Source organism: Diplotaxodon limnothrissa, linkage group LG23 (assembly GCF_057381915.1).
Source record: "Diplotaxodon limnothrissa isolate DT_005_m linkage group LG23, D_limnothrissa_male_GT1.1, whole genome shotgun sequence".
NCBI classification, from domain to species: domain Eukaryota; kingdom Metazoa; phylum Chordata; class Actinopteri; order Cichliformes; family Cichlidae; genus Diplotaxodon; species Diplotaxodon limnothrissa.
In genome coordinates, this window is record NC_140617.1 from 4,436,447 (window position 1) to 4,453,625 (window position 17,179).

Genomic DNA, 17,179 nt, shown 5'->3' on the forward strand with positions numbered 1-17,179 from the left:
GAGTTTCCTAATGCAGCTGCGTGTACCTTATTATGATAAAAGGTTTTTTTAACCCAAGGCAGGCGAGGCTGGAAGGAGAGTCAGAGGAAATAAAGACAAGGAGAAAAAAAGGTAAGGTCCAATAAACCAAAAATAGCCCCCCACATATTCCCAAAGTCACTGACACCGGCCAGCTTGTTTATGGTAGTTACATAACAATATTTTAGCGTGCGCAGAGGGTTCCTGTGTAGCACTGCCTGACCACATTTAATGGGAGAAGTGTCAGAGAAGCCATTATACCAGCAGGGGCACACACAGTCCTATTACATATGGCTGCTGGCTGCTAATGTGTATTAGCAGGAGACAGAGGAAGCAAGGTGAAGATAAGTGATTTTGCAGTTGCTGGCTAAGTAGGACAAAGGAGGGAGGGAGTGTGTTAGGGAGGGTGAGACAGACAAAGGAGATCAGGAGTGAAAACTACTAGGACCAACAGTCAGAGCAATCTTAAAGTTTCTTATTTGCAGTGTGGAGGCGCAGAAGTAAAGGCTTAAAGCTCAGCTTCAAGTTCTCGATACCTCGTCGTGAAAGCGTAAGGTCTCGAGCAGCAGCGGTACAGTCTCTGTGCTATGCCTGTCAACCAACCACTACAACAAGGTGACAGCCAGTATTTTTTGTTGGTTAATAATTTAGCGAGGATTGAAGGCTGCTCTCGGCAAGAAAGCGTGCGAGTTAGCTGTGTTTGTGTCTGTCAGCAGCAAAATTCCCAAACATTATATTGTTTCAACTGGAAGCGAGCACCTTCCCAAGAAGGCAAGAAATCCCAAATGTAAGTAAGCATGCCTTACTGCCAAAGACATTAGCTGTTGTTCTTTATTTAAGCCTTTGTCAAACTATCTGCGATACTTTGCTCACAGCCGCTCTTTTCGAGAGCTCATTGGCCAAGTTTTGCAAATTAACACCGGTGGTATAAAAGTGTGCTGGTATAAAAGGAGTGAGGAGCCTCCTCCGCTTGGTCTTTGACAGGCCCCTTGAACTCCACGGGCCTAGTGATAAAGTGGCTTGATGAGTGGGCAATCTCTGCCTGCCAGCTGCTGGTCTGGCCATGGGGAGCTGGGAAGGTGCCAGAGTGAGTGAAGACCCACTCCATACAAACAAAAACACACACATATACAGATGTAGGGGCACATGAATGTATGCTGGCACGATCCCCTCTGTTATTTAGACAGCGACAACATATGTTAGGTCCATTCCTACAATTGGTCATTGACCAGACTTATATACGTATAGATTTGAGCCCCTTCAGACATGGGACACTTAGTATTGCCAGGTTCATCAATCTGAGATAAGTGAAGGCATTCTGTCATTTGGAAACAAGTTACTTTTTATGTTACTGTTACTCCTGGGTGTATTTAAGTATTTCCACAACATAAATGAGAACATGTCTAGAATGATTCAGAGGTCAGTATGAATAAAGAAAACAGCAGTCCTCTGGAAAAGATACTAGGACTGGACTAAAAATGAGTGAAAAGCAGTCAGTGTTCAAAGAAAACCTCTGAAAGACCTTCAGAGAGCCCAGAGAACTACTGTTTAAGACCACTTTAAAAAATATTACAAGAAAGTCTGGCTTCTTGGCAGCAAAAGATGGAGAAATGGGGGGTGACTCAAGAGTTTTACTAGTATTGTATACAGACACTAATCTCATGAAACCTATAGAACGCTCTTTAAAAAAATTAAAATTAGCATGCATAGATAATATTAATATTATATTAATATATCATTTTAATGCTATGCAAATCATTGCATTCAGTTTTTATTTACATTTTAAATAGTGTCTAAACTTTGCACAATATGTATTTCAATATTTTAGTCTCGGCCCCACATCAAAAACTTCATTTGAACCTTGACCTTCCCGCTGAATGCATCAAAAATATTTTCATTTATATATTCAGTCATTTTTACAGGCGGCTGAACAGAATGCATGACTGGTTCCCTATGCCTTTACTCTATAGACTCTCAATCTCTGTTTCTATCTCTGTCTATTCTACGATCCAACTCTGCGGACACACGTGCGCAGCATCCACAGTCTAGAGACTGCCGGTCCTCGTAAATACTCCTTCAAGCTCTTAGTGGAAAATATGTGCACTCAGGAAAATGCACATATTTAACAAAACGCCATTTAAAATTGAAAAAAAAAAAAGTGTTTGTGATGCACCAGTTATTTACTCAGAACTTTTAACTGCACAGGTTTGAGTTTTGAGCTATGCTACTGGTGTTTCTCTAGTAAAAATAATGTTCCTGGGCCTGCTGGTCAAGACAGAAATTATATGGGAGTTCATGTAAACAGGCACAATTCCCTCCAGAGTAAATTTGTTAAGACTAAACTTCTGCCATGAGTGCTTTTTGGTACCTTCAACGATTAAAACTACTGACAACAAACATTCTGTCAGTCATTATTCTTAGCTATAATTTTGTTTTGGAGCTAATTATTAGCTGCATATCCAAAAAATTAGCATCACTTACAGAATTCCTACATTTGCCTTCAAGAGAATGTCCTTGGGTAGTGTGGCAACGCTTTCAGCATGTTTCTTATACATAAATGCTCCCTGCAAGTCCCATTTTGACCATAGAAAGAAGAAGAAGAAAGTGTACTTTATTGGTCCCCGTGGGGAAAATCCCTCTCTGCATTTAACCCATTCACTCAGTGAAGCAGTGGGCAGCCATTGGGCGCCCAGGGAGCAGTGTGTGGGGACGGTACCTTGCTCAGGGGTACCTCAGGGTAGCTGTTCAGGGGAATCGAACCCCCGACCTTCCGATCATGGGGCCGCCACTCTACCTACTGAGCTATCCCTGCCCCTTAGACTGTATATAAAAGATAGAGATGGCTTCTGGGTTTAAAACATGAACCCTACTGAACGTAGCTGGTGACGTACCACCCAGAAGTAAATGAATCAATTACTTCTCCAGCTAACCAGATTTTATTTGCAGCAATGTCTACCTATTTGCAAGCAATAGATGTGGGTTATTAAGCAATCACTGAAGTTAAAGTTAATTTAGGTAACGCCTCAAAATATGTGCTAGAAATGTGTCTGGAGGCGTTTTAAAATGGTTAAAAACAAACATTTTACTGGCATAGCTCTTTTTACCCGGTGGAGCTGGACATTTGTTTTCTATTCTAACTTATACCTATCATATCATTATCTCAAACACACAGAAGGCGCTTCAATCAAACAGCTCCTTGTGTAACTGATGACCAGTAGGTGAGAAATATCAACAAAAAAAAGGGGGGGGGGGGGGGGGGGGGAGCGTTCTTCCTGATTGTGCCATCATGTCAGCTGATAATTCAGGAAGTAGAATACATATGAGTAGATTGGACGGCATTGTTCCCTAAATGACAAGATCTGTCTTCCTTTCCGCCTCTTTAATTATCTTCCTCGATTGTAATTACACGTGTGAAGGTCCAGGGAACACTTCTGTTGTATTGTCTAGTGCTGCATGTGAAGTTAGATGAAGTTAAATAAACCCACGATGCTGCTGAGACACCGGCTGGCAGTGAAGGGTACTGTCTGCTTTATCAAAGAGCAATGCAGTATTTACGCAAATTATCGAGTGTCATTCATTTTGATCGTCTGCTGCGGTACTAATGAAGTCTGTAAAATGACATGACAAGAAATTACTATTAACTGTTTAGCTAACAGTAACTGTTCCACAAACGCCGCATAAACAGCTGAGAATGAATACACACTGGGGCTTTCATTAGGAATAGCGATGACAGAAAGTGACCTGGAGATCGATCTTTAAGCAGTCTTGGAATTTATTTCTTAATGAAGCCAATGAATAAATGATTTGAGGTGCTGAGATGAGGAGCCCCCATCGGGATGCCTCTTTAGGGTTAGCCACAACCTCAAGGGAATCCTTTGTCTTTCTTTTTGTCCACAAAATATCTTTTAACACTTTTTCCTCACTCTCCGCCTTTTGTCTTTCTCGACTTACTGCCCCCTCCACCTCTGCATTCTGCATGTCTGTCCTTCATCGTCTATGATCCTAATCTCTCCTAAACATCTTTTCCTGAACTGTGGGAGCTGGCAGATAACTGACTCATCCCGTCATAAACAACTGGTGGGTGTCAGCATGTTGGCGGCCCTCCAGTTTCAGACACGCTCATTTTGACAGGTAATTTTTTTTTTGATGCTTATTGTTGTTTTCCCTGTTATTGTTTTTCTTTACGGTGACTTCGTACAGGGGTGGGTGGGGGGGTAAAAGTGCAACTCTCTGAGATCAAGCAATTTTACTCTCTGGACCAGAAAACACAGATGACAGTAATAAAAAGGAGAACCAATTGCTTTTTCATTTCATTTCCACTGGGAAATCAGACTGACACAGGAATAAAGGACCAATAATAATAAAGTTTAAGAAAAGGGCCTATGGCTTTCCATTCCCTAAGCAAACCACAAGTAGCAGCCACTGTGGACAGCACAGCTGCTCAGGGTCATTCACATTAATGGAGGGAAGGCAAGGATGTGAAGCAAGCAGAGGGAAAAATATATATACTTCAGGCTACACAGGAATTTCGAGAAGTATTTCATGGAAAAGTGTTTTAGTTTTAGGAAAAGAAATGAAAGCTGAAGTGATACAAAGTAACAGATAATAAAAAGAGAATATCCTGTTGGGATTTACTTGTAAGACAGACACACAATTCAGGTAAGCTACTGGAGTCCAAAGCCACACACAAAAGCTGATGTTAGTAGTTAACATGATTCTACTTAACTAGTGTTTTTTTTAACACTGCATCATTCTATGCTGGGGCATCGTTATATTGCTCATTACGGTGGCACACAGTGCAGCTATCTCCACATGAACATGCGAGTTAATGGGCCACAATAAAGACACCACTGTCTTCATTTTATGGCTCAGTTTTCTAATGGCCTACTTGGCTTTCTTGCTTGTTGTCTCAAAGGAGCCATCTAGGTCTCTTTAAGACCTCCAATATTCTCAACACACTCTTTCCTCCTGGCTCGTGTCTCCCTCCATCCATATTTCCACTCGTCCTCATTCCTATCGTCCTCCCTCCATTCCTTTTTTTTTTTTTTTCGCCTGTCCCATTTGGTTCTTTAGCCATCAGAATTGTTGTCTGAAGACCAACAAGGATACCCAATGGATTTACTTTGCCAAATGGATCATCGTGGCATTGCCGTATTGGTCCATTTGGTCGATCTTTGTTTTTATTATTTATTATATTTTATTTTCAGATGTTACAGACGGGACAGACATGAGTGAGGGATAGGAAAGGGAGAAAGAAAGAGGAAGGAAAGGAAAAACAGAAGGGGAGAGGGACAGTGAGAAAGGGGGGGAGAAAAAAAAATAAAAATCTCCTGGATCACCTGTTGAGAGAAGAATAGAAAACAAGCAAAAAAAGACAAAAAAAAAAACAAAGCAACATACTAAACACAACACCATCGCATTAATCTAGCTAAGTGTAAACAGCAGTAAATACTAAATATTCAATGTTGTTGTGCAGCACGCAGGACAGATGTGCTTCGAAGTAGCAGCCAAGAAAGGTGTAATTTGGGTCTACGAGCAGTGAACACCCGTGTGCATACCTGTGTGGATCAGCGCGCTTGTATTCCAAAGGTTTCTCCATGTAACGATCTGCTAGGGAGTGTGGGGGGGCCACAGCCCCGTCCTCCAGGGTGTGAAGCAGGTATGGAGGAGATCAAAACTCCAGACATCCAGAGGCCCCCAGAACACAAGAGACCATGGAAGACCAACAGAGGGGCAGCCGCGCCACTGTTCCAGTAAGAGCTGAGGAGAGTCCCAGATGAGGGCTCACTCAGCAGCCGCGGAGCAGAAGCCAGGGGGAGTTGCAGTGACGCGCCCATGAGCTCCGCCGGCCGCCAGCTGTGCCTGAGTGACCGAGCCCCAGGCCGAGAGGCCGGGGGCACCCCACCCCCGAAGGGGCCCGAGCGAGCCCCAGGCTCCAGGCCCCGATAAGCGGCCGCCAAGGAGTGAGCCGGTGTGTACCTGGACGCCCACCCCCAGACACAAAGAACCACCAACGCACCGACACCTGAGGAAGTCCGCCACCGGCAGGGGAAGTGGTGGTAGGTGGAGATAGGCCTCCAAACCTTGGAGGGCCTGAGATGTCCCCAGAGAGGTGGCGTCTGATACCCAGCCTGACATATAGACACAGACATACAGGCACACACAGACACAAACATCCATTCCCACCCTCATGCTCTCATATGCAATTACTCCACACTCAACCAACGTGGAGACAGACATAAAGAGACGCTGTACACACGATCACACTCCCCAAGCGTACTCTACAAACCGGGTCTAGGTACCCTTGCCCCTGGAGGGGGGAACTGCACCCAGACCCAGGTGGTGTTACCCTTTTCCCTGCGGTGGGGAGAGGCAGACCACCCCGACTACGTAGCAGCAGGGAGGCCCCACACTCCAGACCGCAGTCAGACGGCCAACTCCACCTAGCCCCCCCGCTCCAGCAGGCCGCAGAGAATGGGGGTGGGAGAAGACTCCAAACCTCCCTCCACCCGCTCATTGTAGTGTTGATGCATGTGTGTTCTAAGGTGCAATTAAAACCCAGGAGGGCATGGAGCTACCTGCCAAGGAGCAGCAGGTAAGCGCATAGTCCCTCCTGATAGCCCTCAATGTCTAAGTGTATTTAAAATTGAGAGGTGGGCAACGATGCCAGGGGTGAGGTGTACACCCTGATGGTAATTTGGACTCCGTGATTGTGCCCACCCCCAAGATCCTATATGTATGTGTAATGAGAGTGTGAATGATGTAAATGTCTAAGTTGTGGGATAAAATTGAGGCAGAGGCAGCCAGAAGGGGACAGAGGGGGGGTAGCCTCCTCTGCACCCTGGTGACATACCCCTACTCCAAGGCCCTGCATGTGTGGGTGGTTGTGGTGGAGCGGGAAGAGGGAGGCAGCTGGAGATGGGGAGGGAAGGAAGGGAGGGGCAGGTAACCCCTCCCTGGGGCCAGCTCCCCCGCTGACCCCAGTAGGCACTCCCACACTCCGCGACCCGCCAGGGAAAGGGGGCCCAGGCCCATCCAGACCGGGGCCCAGTGCAGCAGCGCCTCCCGGCCCCACAGAGCCCGGGACAGTCCACCCAACCCCACCACAGAGAAAACTGCACCCACCCCACCATCCACTCATCTTCCAGACTACATAAGACAGTAAACGCCCAGGCTGAGATCTTCCTCCACCTCTCCTGTATCTCCCCCTCCTGCAGAGAGAGTTCCTGAAGAGAGGAAAGCTCCTGCAAGATGTAACAGCCTCCCCCACCAGTTGAAGAGCCCCCCAGGTGGCTCAATGCACTGGCAGCACCCCGCGCCAGGGCTGGGCCCCCATACACCCAGCCGCCCACAACCCGGCAACACACCAAACAGGACCCAAGCCCCCGAGGCCCGGCCCGGGCCCCAGCCCAGAGATGGAGCGCCCCCAGAACCTCACGCCCATCCCGGACCCACCCAGGGCCAGCCAGGCTACCAGGTCAGTAACCCACGTCCGTCAGCACAGACCCTCCCCTAGCCCCGCTGCACGCAGCCGCGAGGAAACAGTCACCTGAGAGCCAACAGAGCCCCCAACCGGACATGACCGCTACCCCGGGTTGAGCCCCCCAAGGAAGATGCCTCCGGGGAACCCCCCGACGCCCTAAGCCTGTCCCTACCCCCACACCAATCACAACAGTGAAGGCGGGACCAAACTATGACCCCCCACCCCCACTAGGTGATGGAGCTGATAAAAGGAGTCCAGAGCAATTGATCTGATGTGGTGGCAGAGGCTGTATCAAGACTAATGTAATCTAATAGATAATTTCTATATTGGTTAGAATTAAGATTATTTTTATTTTTCCAGTTCATGAGGACTGTTTTCTTGGCTATGCATAGGGCAGTGAAAACCATATGGGCTATATTCTTTTCTGAAGTGACATTATCTAAGCTGCCCAGTAAACACACTAAGGGGGAGGTTGGAATGTTACATTTCAGACACTTTGATAAGTCTTCACATATCTCGCGCCAAAACTTTTGCACTGGTGGACAGAACCAAAGAGCATGGATGTAATTGTCTGGTGTATTGCCTTGACAGTGTGAGCAGTTGTTGGAAGATGTAAAGCCCATCTTGAACATCCGATGACCTGTATAGTGCACTCTATGTAGTATTTTGTATTGTATTAATTGCAGACTGGGATTTTTAATTAATTTAAAGGTTTTTAAGCAAATCTGAGACCAGAAGTTTTGGTCTAAGCTGACTGATAAATCTGCTTCCCACTTTGCAATAGGAAGGGATATTGATTCATCTAATTTAGAAAGTGTTCTGTATATTTTAGATAATAATTTGGGGGATTTAAGAGTAAGAAAATGTGCCGCACTTAGTGGTGTTTGTAATTCAACTTGACTGAGGTTAAATTTCTTTTTTACTATGGATTTAATTTGTTGATATTCTAAAAATCTTGTCTTGTTGATCCCATATTGTGCAACTAGTCTGTCAAATGGAATAAATTCTGTTCCCTCTAATATATGTTCTAAGTATTTAATTCCTTTACAACTCCATTCTGGGAAATTAATCATATTATTGTTTTGTAATATGTCAGGGTTATTCCAGATAGGTGTACGTTTGCATGGGATTAATGAAGACTCCGTTATTTTTAGAAACTCCCACCATGCTGTCAGAGAAAAGCTGATGTTGATACTTTTAAAGCATTCATGTCTTTTGATGTTTGAGCTAATAAATGGTAGGTCTGAAATCTCTAGATCCTTGCATAGTGCCTGTTCAACATCTAGCCAGGGCTCAACTAAGAAGGTATGTTTTAACCATTCTGAGATGAACTGAAGCCTGTTGGCTAAGAAGTATTGGTGAAAATTAGGCAGATCTAATCCTCCTCTATCCTTGGTTCTTTGTAGCGTTTTTAAGCTGATACGCGGGGGTTTATCTTTCCAAAGGAATTTGGAAATATATGAATCCAGAGATCTGAACCAATCTTGTGATGGTTTGTTAGGGATCATCAAAAATAAGTAATTTATTTTTGGTAAGATCATCATTTTTATAGTGGCGACCCTTCCCATGAGTGATATGGGTAAAGATTTCCATCTAGTCAGATCGCCTTCTACTTTCTTTAGAAGTGGGATGTGGTTTAATTTAGTTAAGTCTGAAAGCTTAGGAGAGACATTAATACCTAAATATTTAATATTTCCGGATTGCAGTGGGGCAGAGGAAGAATTATGGAAGGAGCAGTTAATGGGGTCCTCCCTCCATTCCTGACAGCTACAGGCAGCCGGTGGTAGCCCAGGGCCTTTTGCTATGCCTTTAGTTTCATTAGCGGGCCCCAGATGCTTAGCTGCTTACAAAATTATGAAGGGCCGAAGCCAACCGCCTCCAGATGGGACCCATCTATATTCAGATGAGCTGTTTCCTCACATTCAGAGCAATCCCACCCTGATGTCCTACAGTGTTGTCAACAAACTTGCTGACAAACACAAACACAAGCAAGTACAAACAGATGCACACATTCAGAGGAAGCCATGTGCACATGTTGTGCACACACTCAGGGCCACCCAGGCAGGAGCACACATACCACACAAGCCACTTGGCTGGTCTGCACTGCTCTAGTGCTCTCTCTATAGGAAAACAATGGCTTTGCTGGTGTACTCCAGTTTGAGCCATTTATTTGACATTACAAAACAGCCAGCCACTTCACTCAAAAGATACAGCTAGATTGATGCTTGAATATTATGTTTATATTTGAGCACATATACGTCAATTACAGGCCACTTTTATTACAGTGTTTGTGAAAAACAACTCACGGATGATTTCTGATCATCAATGTATACCCAATAGGATTGAATGTAATACTCACACACACGCACACACACACACACACACACACACACACACACACACACACACACACACACACACACACACACACACACACACACACAGATTAACAAGGTCCGCATCAGGTGTTGGTTCCTTTTAGGTGTTAAGGAACCAGGACAACCTGATGAGAAGTGGGCTACTGGAACAAGACGGCATCGGTGAGCAAGAGATGAAAATAGGGCGCCGTTGCTACAATGCGTGTAACCCCAGATGAAGAGTTTACATGAATACAATGAGGGACCTATGGAATCTTCGAAACCCAGCATCGAGATTTACGGCGAAACAATTAGTAGCTCAGTGTTCGAACATTTGGAATAAGGAGGAGATAAAGCCACTGACATCAAGACCAGGAAGCTCCTGACCATGCATGGAGGGTTTCACCCCAAGTACAGCATCCTGAGGCTGTATGCTGAAGGAAGAAAGGAGGCTGGCGACTGGTGAGTGTCAGTACCACAATCCAGAATGAGACAACAAACGTCCACGAATACATCAGGAAGATGGTCCCAACAGACCACGTGCTCGGTAAATACCTCAGGCAGCAGAAACCCAAGAATGACAAGGAAGGGGAGGAACCATCATGGAAGGACAGGCCCCTGAACTGTATGTACCACCGGCAGATAGAGGAAGTGGCTGACATCCAGAAATCCTACCAGTGGCTTGACAAAGCTGGACTGAAAGACAGCACGGAGGCACTAGTTATGGCAGCACAGGAACAAGCTCTGAGCACAAGATCCATAGAGGCTGGGGTCTATCACACCAGGCAAGACCCCAGCTGCAGGCTGTGTAAAGACTCCCCTGAGACAATCCAGCACATAACAGCAGGGTGCAAGAGTGCAGTCTTAGGAACAGCAAAGATACTGTGCAGGACCCTCAAGCTCCCAGGCCTGTGGTAGAGGATAGACCGCCGGCAGGGGCGAGTGGGGATTATATATATATATATATATATATATATATATATATATATACACATATATATATATATATATCAAGATCCGGGCTATCAACACCTACGCCCTGCCCGTGATCAGGTACCCTGCTGGGGTAATAGGCTGGCCAAAGGAGGAGATAGAGGCCACTGACATCAAGACAAGAAAGCTCCTGACCATGCATGGAGGGCTTCACCCCAGGTCCAGCACCCTGAGGCTGTATGCTAAGCGGAAGGAAGGGGGCCGGGAACTGGTGAGTGTCAGCACCACAGTCCAGGATGAGACAACGAACATCCACGAATACATCACAAAGATGGCCCCAACTGACAGCGTGCTCAGTGAATACCTCAGGCAGCAGAAACCCAAGAAAGGAAGAAGGCGAGGAACCATCATGGAAGGACAGGCCCCTGCATGGTATGTACCACCGGCAGATAGAGGAGGTGGCTGATATCCAGAAATCCTACCAGTGGCTTGACAAAGCTGGACTGAAAGACAGCACGGAAGAAAGAACTAAGCACAAGATCCATTTAGGCTGGGGTCTATCACACAAGGCAAGACCCCAGGTGCAGGCTGTGTAAAGATGCTCCAGAGACAATCCAGCAGGGTGCAAGATGCTAGCAGGCAAGGCATACATGGAACGCCATAACCAAGTGGCCGGCATAGTGTACAGGAACATCTGTGCCGAGTATAACCTGGAAGTCCCGAGGTCAAAATGGGAGATGTCCCCAAGGGTGATGGAGAATGACCGAGCTAAGATCCTGTGGGACTTCCAGATACAGACGGACAAAATGGTGGTGGCTAACCAACCGGACATAGTGGTGGTAGACAAACAGAAGAAGACGGCCGTAGTGATCGATGTAGCGGTTCCGAATGACAGCAATATCAGGAAGAAGGAACACGAGAAGCTGGAGAAATACCAAGGGCTCAGAGAAGAGCTCGAGAGGATGTGGAGGGTGAAGGTAACGGTGGTCCCAGTGGTAATCGGAGCACTAAGTGCGGTGACTCCCAAACTAGGCGAGTGGCTCCAGCAGATCCCAGGAACAACATCGGAGATGTCTGTGCAGAAAAGCGCAGTCCTAGGAACAGCTAAGATACTGCACAGGACCCTCAAGCTCCCAGGCCTTGAGGAACCAAAGATCTCAAAATTGGACTAATCAGACCAAAGCACAGATTCCCACTGATCTAATGTCGACTCTAGGGCTGTTCGATATAACGATATATATCGGATGACGATATAAAAACATCTATCGTTTCATTTTACGGCCGGTCCATGTGTGAGCCAGTTTCCTGGTAGCGCTTGATGGTTTTTGCAACTGCACTTGGGGCCACATTCAAAGTTATAGTAATTTTCCAGAGTGACTGACCTTCAGTTCTTAAAGTAATGATGTGTTGTTGTTTCTCTTTACTTAGCTGATTGGTTCTTGCCATAATATGAATTCTAACAGCTGTCAAATAGGGCTGTCAGCTGTGAACTAACCTGACTCCTGCACAACACAACTGATGTTCCCAACCCCATTAAGAAGGCAAGAAATTTCACTAATGAACCCTGACAGGCACACCTGAGAGAGAGAGACGGGGTAATTTCCTTTTCATGGTGCAGCTTGTCTTACCATAACTATATTGGCTTTTGGTGCTTTCCACCCCTTTTTTTTTTACACTAGACCAGTTTCAGTCTTCAGTCTGATTTCAGATTTCAAAAAGTTAAGTTGCAAATGTGGAAAGCGCTCAGCTTGAGGCTTCATAAGCAGGTCTTCACTAACCAATAAGTGATGTCATGGTGACTCCATCTGTCTGTGGATCTAACACAAGTACTGAATGTTCTCCCTCAGAAGCCTAAAGACATTAAAGCAGAACTCCATGTCGACAGTCTGACCTTGGGGAACAAATTCACTGTGTACAACCCTGTGAACACTGAGCATGCTCCTACATGTAGCTGTGTCTCTGATTTGAAACACTACCTTCAGGCTTGCATGCACATACTCTTCACCGGCAAACTGCTGTTTGAGTGGTCGATAGAAACTGTGATATATGTGATCATCATTGCAAGCATAAGAAAACCACAGGAGCAACAGGGGACAGTGACGAGATAGTGACAGCAAGAAGACGGAAAAAATCAAAGACTGTTGAAAAATAAACATAACTTGTGTCTGACTGTTGTATATTACATAATTAGGGGAGGGAGACTAAATAAATACATCTTTCACATGTTAAATTGTCCAGTTTCCACCTCGCTCCCTACATAATTTTCCTTTTGTAACTTTAACTCGGACGGAGTAATTAAATCCCAGTCATGAGTTTTGAGACAGGCGAATCCCCCGACTTCACACTTAATTTCGCCGCTCACTTCTTTGACATCCAGACACAGTGAGCAGCACAGAGAGGATACTCATTTCAATAACTTATATAAATAATACAAAGGTGACTAGCCACAAAAAAAAGTTTAAGCACAGATTTAAATGTGGACAAAGCAAAGAAATTCTCAAATGAGCTAAGAGAGAGAAGTCTTGTCATCAAGAAATGAAAGAATGCAATTAGGGGAACCAGGAGGATTTCCATCAAAATCCTTTTCCAAAGGAGCGAGAAGACTGGTTTTATCTGGCCGTGCTGAAACATCAGTGAAACTGGAACCTCTGCCACACCGCTGTTGACTTAGCTGATCCATTTGAATTCATCACAGTGCCTGCTACACACACACAAACATACACTCACTCCCACTCACACATTCCTGTCTATGGCAGAATGCAGATACCAACCAGGAGTGTCCTAATATGTCCCGTAAACACCTGACAGCATGGCTTTGTGAAACTGCTGAGATATCCATAATGCTTGTGTTGAAGTCAGGGGGTCAATGCGCTGACGTGCTGAGCACACTCAATAAGCTTCAAACAACTTATAGCCAAGCATCAACACCTCAAAACATCTCAAAGTATTCTGCACACCATGCACGACGGACTGCTACATATGCAATGTAAAGCCAGCTGCATGTATATAATATTTCTCTTGGACAAGCTGTTGAACAATTCGTCTTTTGTCACACTGGGCTTACTACGACAAAACATTTTGCAATGTTCATGAGATCAAGTTTCCTGAACAAAGAGAGGTGAAGGTGAGCTATTCTGCCTACAATACTAAAAGCAGCAGTGACTCACAATACAGTAATCAGGGGACTGTTGGCTGCAGAAAAACTGCAACGCCTCACCTAGTTCATTATAAGATGACACAACCAATTTGTACCTCTGCCTAGTGCAATCTACCAAATCTCCCCTGACAAAAGCATTTAGATTAGAGCGCTTTCAGGGAGGGCTGCACTGACACATGTACCCAGCCTGTAAAAGGGGAAATGAAGTGCCTTTTTAATTCTCCTCCAGGCAAACATAAAACTGTCCAGGTAAGTCATTTTGTGGGTTGAATGGAGAGTCAGAAGCAAGTTGCCTCTCTGCCACTATACACACTTTCTCCCAAAACTGCATTTGCGCTATTGCGCACACACCCACAGATACACAAACTCTTGTGCACATCCTTATCCTCATGCAAAAGATTATTAATCTATTTGCTACATTTTGTCCCATTATTTCTCCCACATAATCCTCTTTCACCACCTCTGGCAGCATACTAATGAGTTTCTGTGAACAAGGAAGCTGCACGTGCTGTTGATTGTTTTGATTGGAGCTGCTCCCCCTCTGTCTCGCAGTTGGTCCTACCGAAAAAGAATAAAGGCTCCCAGATGGAAACTAAAAGAGGAAAATGAGAGCGATGCCATTTCCTCTAATAAAACAGAGCTTTGTGATCACTTTCCTCTCTCAATTCTTTGAAGACAACTGGAAAGGCACAAGTGGCCAGAACGTCACTCTATACTTCGGTAAGAGTCAAGAGTAAGTTTGCCGGTATATCAGGTATTCTCTTCTTCTCTTTCCAAATATTCACTCTGACTCAAAGATCAGTCAATTTCCTCTTTTCAGATGATCCAGTCACAGATAATTACAAGTGTGTGCGTTTCACTTTTTCAGGTTTTTATTAAAAGATTGTGTCCATCTCCCTTATCGCGGACAATGTTGACAGAGAGAAACATCATAAAAAGCATTTTTTTAATTTAAAATTCTTATATGAAAACCCACAGACGGTCAAATGATTGCTACGGTTCACCTTTCCAAAACGGACCTGAGAGTAGAGAAACAGCACCAAACGCAGTCTGTATTTTAAATTAAACACACAGGCCAGCAACATCGAGATAGTAGCTGCAGGCACAGTATACTGTAGGTGTAATAAAAATGATGGTACAGTAGAACAATGCAGTAAAGATCTGAAATTGAGAAATATGGATGTGAAAAGACAGTAAAGCTCCTCGGGTCTCTTGAGGAAGATAGTGGATGTGATCGCCATGGCTCATGTCTAAGTATGACCATAGGGACATGTGCAAACTGAGAACTGGGCAAGTACTAAATATCATAACTAGACGTGGAATTACTCGATTTAACATAGTGAGTTTTAGTATGAAACAAGCAAATCGGACATTGTATAATACCGCTGAGACACTTGTTATGGCTAATAATCTTTATATTGCATTCTGAAGACACTATTTGTCTTGTTATATCACATCTACTGGGAGTCATATGTAGGAAGCCAGGACATGTCTGTTTATATTTCCTCAGTGTATACTTATATGCGTGTGACTGTGGTTGGAGGATACGGTGGGGCGAGTGTTTTCAAACAGCAAAGCCGGGGTCGCTTGATGTTTTTATGAAGCGAGTCTGTTTGGAAATCAATCATTAGTCTCGGTTTTATTGCTCAAATTACCCGAGCCGGTCCTTGTCCTGTTTGCCCTTAATTAACAAGCGTTCAATTCCCCCATTAATTAGCACAAGCTATTAGCTATTTTACATCACTCTTCATTCGCCGACAATTAAAAGGTCTATTATTAAAAAGGCATGCCACATGGTTAATTGTGCAAGTGGCTCAGTGGCTGGGGAGGAGCGGCAAGAGGAGAGGGAAGTGCGGACACACTGAATGTAAAGAGGAGTCAGGCCTTTCTGCTGTGGTTCTGGCACAAGCTTTACAGTCTGTCTGTCTTCAATTCATTGCCTGACACTCTGTCCTCGATAGAGGGACCATCTCCCTCGCTACTATTACACATTTTCAGACCCAAATGGCTCAGTTCAGCGCTACGGCAGTTAGAGGTCTGGGATGTGTGTCAGGTGCTGGATGAGAGGTTTCTTTATGAGCTTGACAGGTGCAATTTCCTTCGTACTGCAGGCCTTACAAGTACAAACTCTAAGAAGGGCTAGTTCTCCCAGTTTGGTGCTGATTTTTTTCTGTGATTTTATTTTTCTACATTTCTAATAAACTTAATTGTAATTTTAAAACACAATAAACAATAAAACTGTTGGTTCGAGTGAAATGGGAGCGCCTGACTTGGATATTTGTTGCTACAAATCCTCTCAAATCCAGTCAATATTATTGCATTTATAACCAGGTATTAAAGATTAACTGTGCATTACGTAGCTATTTGTATGTGAAAGGGGACATTTTTACTGGAAAAACCCCAGAAAACTGTCACCCTACAGTAAGACTTTCAACTCACTTCCAGTCCTCAGCACTATAATTTTACTTCACTCTCACAGTGTCTTCAAGCTGCAGCAGAGAGACAAGGTCTTGGATGAGCTGCTGTCAAGTTTTCAGCTGTTAAAAAAATTAAAAATTAATATACTTGGTAGGTGGTAAACCAAAATTACTGTTACTCCATATCTTCTGGATGGGTAAACAGGTGCTTTTAAGAACAATACCAGTACCGATATTTGGGGATTTAAATAGCAGTTATAGTGGCTGATACTTTTTTCCCTTTCAAGCATATGAAACATAAACAGTGAGGCTATTTATGAGTTCTTACTAAGACATTATGACAACGCAGTTTACAGAGCCATTGAAAATCCCAATACCTGAAATGCAGCTGAGGGAAGGAAGACGTGCACCGTATTTTTCGGGCTATAAGGCGCACTTAAAACTAAAATTTTGTGCCTTATAATCCGGTGTGCCTTATGTATGAATTCAGGTTGTGCTTACTGACCTCGAACCAATTTTATGTGGTACACGGCACTCAAAAATCTGTCAAAAAATGTTTTAGTACGACTTTGGTAAGCTATGAAGCCGCACCACTTGATGGATTGTCGGAGCATTACACCTGCCGTAGTCAGGAGCCTCGCAGAGTAATCTGAGTCCAAAAGTCCGCTTCATGTCCCAAAGTCAAACGAACACTGCGGCATCACTAAGAGTTAAAAACGGTCTAAATTCTTTCATCTTTTTAAAAAAAAAAAGATCAGCGTTGCTGCTTTACCAGGTGTAACAATTAAGTTTAACATCCAGGCATCCATGAAAA

At 44.5% G+C, this 17,179-nt stretch overlaps 1 protein-coding gene across 2 annotated transcripts in view; it reads right to left on the reverse strand.

Moving 5' to 3' along the window:
• agbl4 (AGBL carboxypeptidase 4) overlaps nt 1-17,179 on the reverse strand; it is a 348,823-nt gene that overhangs the window by 188,327 nt on the left and 143,317 nt on the right. The window lies entirely within an intron of this gene.